Genomic DNA, 7,131 nt, shown 5'->3' with positions numbered 1-7,131 from the left:
GCGGCGGCGGGCGTCGTGCGCGGGGAGGAGATCCCGCGGGCGGGCCGGCGGCTCGGCTGGGCCTCGGCCCAGTCGGGCGCTGCGCATTTTTTTTAAATACGTTCCGCGGAAAATAATTCGTAGAAAAATAAATAAAAACCCAAAAAAGAAAAAAAATCCCCGTCTAGTTAGAAAATCTAGAGTAGGGTGAACATTTTTTTAACACAAAATAAATTTTTGAAAATATGCAATATTTTTAATGCAATTAAAATTGCAAATAAAATCCAATAAATGATTTTAACATTTTTCCTCCAGTATTTCAATTGTTTTGGAGAAGTCATATTTTCTCCTCTCATTTATTTGTTTAATGAAATATTTTTCCGGAGAGAAAAATAATTAAAACCAAAATTCTCGTCTTATTATTTGATGAAAATCAAATATGAAAATTTGAGAAAATCCCCAACTCTCTCCGAGGGTCCTTGAGTTGCTTAGGATTTATCGAGGATTTGTCAAAATGCAATAAAATATGATATGCAATGATGATCTATGTATAACATACCAAATTGAAAATTTGGGATGTTACATAAGAATAGGGAAATGGCTCTTAAATACAAACTGTTATTTGATAAAAATCACCCTGAGACTATTACCTTGCCTGCCATCCATGCCTACCGGAACCCTACATCAGCTACAGAGCCAGAGCCGGAACCACAATTTGATCCTCCACGATAGTCTAATTACCAGTGGGATCCGGAGGCGATTGCCAACCAGTGGTAATCCGAGGCTTCTTCTCAGTACGACCCCAACTATAACTTTGGATATCCGCCAGGCCAGCCGTGGCAATAGACCAACTTAGGCCAAAAGCCTAAGCTTGGGGGAGTACGTATTTCTCACCGACATTACATTCATGTTCACACACTCATTGCTAGATGTCGGTGCTCATACTTTTTCACTGTAATATCCATGCTAGTTTATTTTCTCTTTTTATGCTTTCTTCTTGTGTGTTTGATAAACCTTAAGAAAAACAAAAAAAATTAGTTGTAGCTTTTAGCTAGTTTACTTTCTTGTTGTAGTAGTAATAATTAAAAAGAAAACCCAAAAAAATATTTCCTGTTCTTCTTTTATTTGTTGGGACCTTTCCCGTGTAAATAGTTTTATTTCTTTTCTTTCCTTTGGGGGTCGATAGGAGAAGACCATAATGAAATTGTTAAAGTGGCTCTTATATGCATTGTTGTTGATTTAACCAAGAGCCCATATTGCCTTGTCTTCTCCTATTTATTGAATGCTCGCAGATTCCAGCTTAGTCCAATGCACGTGCACTATTATTATTATTCACATCATTCGGTCGTGCAAGTGAAAGGCAATTATGATATATGATGCGCTGATTGAGATGAGAGAAGCTGGTATGAACTCGACCTCTCTTGTTTTTTGTAAATATGATTAGTTCATCGTTCCTGATTCAGCCTATTATGAATAAACATGTTTTCAATGACAATTAGAGATTATAGTTGCTTATGCCATGCTTAATTAGCTAGGAGTTTATAATGGTATACCTTGCGTGCCAACATGCTATTAAAATGGTTGTGATGTCGTATGATGGGGTGGTATCCTCCTTTGAATGATTTAAGTGACTTGACTTGGCACATGTTCACACATGTAGTTGAAACAAATCAACATAGCCTTCACGATATTTATGTTCATGGTGGATTATATCCTACTCATGCTTGCACTCAATGTTCATTAATTTTAATGCATGTTCATGACTGTTGTCACTCTCTAGTTGGTCGCTTCCCAGTCTTTTGCTAGCCTTCACCTGTACTAAGCAGGAATACTGCTTGTGCATCCAATCCCTTAAACCCCGAAGTTATTCCAGATGAGCCCAGTATACCTTCCTATATGCGGTATCTACTTGCCATTCCAAGTAAATTTGTATGTGCCAAACTCCAAACCTTCAAATGAAATTCTGTTTTGTATGCTCGAATAGCTCATCTATCAACTAGGGCTGTCCGTATCTTCCATGTTAGGCAGGTTATTCTCAAGAGGAGTGGACTCCACTCCTCACTCACGAGAAAATGGCTGGTCACCGGGATGCCCAGTCCCATGCTTTATGCAAACCAAATCAAAATAATTGCAAACAAAACTCCCCCAGGACTGTTGTTAGTTGGAGGCACTCGTTGTTTCAAGCAAGCCATGGATTGATGCTTGTTGGTGGAGGGGGAGTATAAATTTTACCATTCTGTGTAGGAGTCACAGGAACAGATTTCTGTGATGGGCTACTTTCCAATAAGGGAGCAGGTACAGTTACCTCATCAAGTTCTACTTTCCTCCCACTCACTTCTTTCGAGATAAACTCCTTCTCTAGAAAGGATCCATTCTTAGCAACAAATGTCTTGCCTTCGGATGTGTGATAGAAGGTGTACCCAACTGTCTCCTTTGGGTATCCTATGAAGACACATTTCTCCGATTTGGGTTTGAGCTTATCAGGATGAAACTTTTTCACATAAGCATCGCAACCCCAAACCTTAAGAAACGACAACTTTGATTTCTTGCCAAACCACAGTTCATATGGTGTCGTCTCAACGGATTTAGATGGTGCCCTATTTAACGTGAATGCAGCTGTCTCTAATGCATAATCCCAAAACAATAGTGGTAAATCGGTAAGAGACATCATAGATTGCACCATATCTAATAAAGTACGGTTACGATGTTCGGACACACCATTACGCTGTGGTGTTCCAAGTGGCGTGAGTTGCGAAACTATTCCACATTGTTTCAAATGAAGACCAAACTCGTAACTCAAATATTCTCCTCCACGATCAGATCGTAGAAACTTTATTTTCTTGTTACGATGATTTTCCACTTCACTCTGAAATTATATGAACTTTTCAAATGTTTTAGACTTTTGATTCATCAAGTAGATATACCCATATCTGCTCAAATCATCTGTGAAGGTCGGAAAATAACGATACCCGCCGCGAGCCTCAACACTCATCGGATCGCATACATCAGTATGAATTATTTCCAATAAGTCAGTTGCTCGCTCCATTGTTCCGGAGAACGGAGTCTTAGTCATCTTGCCCATAAGGCATGGTTCGCAAGCATCAAGTGATTCCAAAATCCCATCAGCATGGAGTTTCTTCATGCGCTTTACACCAATATGACCTAAACGGCAGTGCCACAAATAAGTTGCACTATCATTATTAACTTTGCATCTTTTGGCTTCGATATTATGAATATGTGTATCACTACGATCGAGATCCAACAAACCATTTTCATTGGGTGTATGACCATAGAAGGTTTTATTCATGTAAACAGAACAACAATTATTCTCTAACTTAAATGAATAACCGTATTGCAATATACATGATCAAATCATATTCATGCTCAACGCAAACACCAAATAAAACTTATTTAGGTTCAACACTAATCCCGAAAGTATATGGAGTGTGCGATGATGATCATATCAATCTTGGAACTACTTCCAACACACATCGTCACCTCGCCCTTAACTAGTTTCTGTTCATTCTGCAACTCCTGTTTCGAGTTACTACTCTTAGCAACTGAACCTGTATCAAATGCCGAGGGGTTGCTATAAACACTAGTAAAGTACACATCAATAACATGTATATCCAATATACCTTTGTTCACTTTGCCATCCTTCTTATCCGCCAAGTAACTAGGGCAGTTCCACTTCCAGTGACCATTTCCTTTGCAGTAGAAGCACTCAGTTTCAGGCTTGGGTCTAGCTCTGGGCTTCTTCACGAGAGCAGCAACTTGCTTGCCGTTCTTTTTGAAGTTCCCCTTCTTCCCTTTGCCCTTTTCTTGAAACTAGTGGTATTGTCAACCATCAACACTTGATGCTTTTCTTGATTTCTACCTTCGTCGATTTCAGCATCACGAAGAGCTTGGGAATTGTTTCTGTTATCCCTTGCATATTATAGTTCATCACGAAGTTCTAGTAACTCTGTGATAGTGACTAGAGAACTCTGTCAATCACTATCTTATCTGGAAGATTAACTCCCACTTGATTCAAGTGATTGTAGTACTCAGACATTCTGAGCACATGCTCACTAGCTGAGCTATTCTCCTCCATCTTGTAGGCAAAGTATTTGTCAAAGGTCTCATACCTTTCGACATGGGCATGAGTCTGAAATACTAATTTAAACTCTTGGAACATCTCATATGCTCCATGGCGTTTCAAAAACGTCTTTGAAGCCCCGATTCTAAGCCGTAAAGCATGGTGCACTGAACTATCAAGTAGTCATCATATCGAGCTTGCCAAATGTTCATAACGTCTGCATTTGCTCCTGCAATCGGTCTGTCACCTAGCGGTGCATCAAGGACATAATTCTTTTGTGCAGCAATGAGGATAATCCTCAAATCACGGATCCAATCCGCATCATTGCTACTAACATCTTTCAACTTAGTTTTCTCTAGGAACATATCAAAAATAAAACAGGGGAGCTAAACACGAGCTATTGATCTACAACATAGATATGCTAATACTACCAGGACTAAGTTCATGATAAATTAAAGTTCAATTAATCATATTACTGAAGAACTCCCACTTAGATAGACATTCCTCTAATCATCTAAGTGATCACGTGATCCATATCAACTAAACCATGTCCGATCATCACGTGAGATGGAGTAGTTTTCAATGGTGAACATCACTATGTTGATCATATCTTCTATATCATTCACGCTCGACCTTTCGGTCTCCAGTGTTCCGAGGCCATATGCTAGGCTCGTCAAGTTTAACCCGAGTATTCTGCGTGTGCAAAACTCGCTTGCACCCGTTGTATAAGAACGTTGAGCTTATCACACCCGATCATCACATGGTGTCTCGGCACGACGAACTTTGGCAACGGTCATACTCAGGGAGAACACTTGTACCTTGAAATTTTTAGTGAGAGATCGTCTTATAATGCTACCGTCAATCAAAGCAGAATAAGATGCATAAAGGATAAACATCACATGCAATCAATATAAGTGATATGATATGGCCATCATCATCTTGTGCCTTTGATCTCCATCTCCAAAGCACCGTCATGATCACCATCGTCACCGGCGCGACACCTTGATCTCCATCGTAGCATCATTGTCGTCTCGCCAACTATTGCTTCTACGACTATCGCTACCGCTTAGTGATAAAGTAAAGCAATTACAAGGCAATTGCATTGCATACAATAAAGAGAGAACCATATGGCTCCTGCCAGTTGCCGATAACTCCGTTACAAAACATGATCATCTCATACAATAAAATATAGCATCATGTCTTGACCATATCACATCACAACATGCCCTGCAAAAACAAGTTAGACGTCCTCTACTTTGTTGTTGCAAGTTTTACGTGGCTGTTACGGGCTGAGCAAGAACCATTCTTACCTACGCATCAAAACCACAACGATATTTCGTCAAGTTAGTGCTGTTTTAACCTTCAACAAGGACCGGGCGTAGTCACACTCGGTTCAACTAAAGTTGGAGAAACTGACACCCGCCAGCCACCTGTGTGCAAAGCACGTCGGTAGAACCAGTCTCGCGTAAGCGTATGCGTAATGTCGGTTCGGGCCGCTTCATCCAACAATACCGCCGAACCAAAGTATGACATGCTGGTAAGCAGTATGACTTGTATCGCCCACAACTTACTTGTGTTCTACTCGTGCATATAACATCTACGCATAAACCTGGCTCGGATGCCACTGTTGGGGAACGTAGTAATTTCAAAAAATTCTACGCACACGCAAGATCATGGTGATGCACAGCAACGAGAGGGGAGAGTGTTGTCCACGTACCCTCATAGACCTAAAGCAGAAGCGTTATAACAACGCAGTTGATGTAGTCGTACGTCTTCACGATCCGACCGATCCAAGTACCGAACGCACGGTACCTCCGAGTTCAGCACACGTTCTGCTCGATGACGTCCCACGAACTCCGGTCCAGCAGAGCTTCGCGGGAGAGTTCCGTCAGCACGACGGCGTGATGACAGTGATGATGTTGCTACCAACGCAGGGCTTCGCCTAAGCACCGCTACGATATGACCAAGGTGGATTATGGTGGAGGGGGGCACCGCACACGACTTGGAACAATCAACTTGTGTGTCCTAGGGTGCCCCTCCCCACATATATAAAGGAGGGAGGGGAGGCCGGCCGGCCTCTCTAGGCGCGCCAAGGGGGGGCGGAATCCTCCTCCTGGTAGGAGTAGGATTCCTCCTTTCCTAGTCCTACTAGGAGGGGGAAGGAAGGAGAGGGGGAGGAGAAGGAAAGAGGGGGCGCAGCCCCTCCCCTAGTCCAATTCGGACTAGGCCCATGGGGGGGCGCGCGGCCAGCCCTCGTGGCTTCTCCTCTTTTTCCCCTAAAGCCCACTAAGGCCCATATGTACTCCCGTATTCCCGTAACTCCCCCGGTACTCCGAAAAATACCCGGATCATTAGGAGCCTTTCCGATGTCCGAATATAGCCTTCCAATATATCGATCTTTACGGCTCGATCATTTTGAGACTCCTCGTCATGTCCCTGATCTCATCCGGGACTCTGAACAACCTTCGGTACATCAAAACACATAAACTCATAATACCGATCGTCACCGAACGTTAAGCGTGCGGACCCTACGGGTTCGAGAACTATGTAGACATGACCGAGACACGTCTCCGGTCAATAACCAATAGCGGAACCTGGATGCTCATATTGGCTACGAAGATCTTTATCGGTCAAACCGCATAACAACATACGTTCTTCCCTTTGTCATCGGTATGTTACTTGCCCGAGATTCGATCGTCGGTATCTCAATACCTAGTTCAATCTCGTTACCGGCAAGTCTCTTTACTCGTTCTGTAATACATCATCCCGCAACTAACTCATTAGTTGTATTGCTTGCAAGGCTTATAGTGATGTGCATTACCGAGAGGGCCCAGAGATACCTTTCCGACAATCGGAGTGACAAATCCTAATCTCGATCTATGCCAACTCAACAAGTTCCATCAGAGACACCTGTAGAGCACCTTTATAATCACCCAGTTACGTTGTGACGTTTGGTAGCACACAAAGTGTTCCTCCGGTATTCGGGAGTTGCATAATCTCATAGTTATAGGAAATGTATAAGTCATGAAGAAAGCAATAGCAATATACTAAACGATCAAATGCTAAGCTAACGG

The sequence above is a fragment of the Aegilops tauschii genome, chromosome 7 (assembly GCF_002575655.3).
Source record: "Aegilops tauschii subsp. strangulata cultivar AL8/78 chromosome 7, Aet v6.0, whole genome shotgun sequence".
Lineage (NCBI taxonomy): Eukaryota > Viridiplantae > Streptophyta > Magnoliopsida > Poales > Poaceae > Aegilops > Aegilops tauschii.
Note: the sequence above shows the minus strand (reverse complement) of the source record.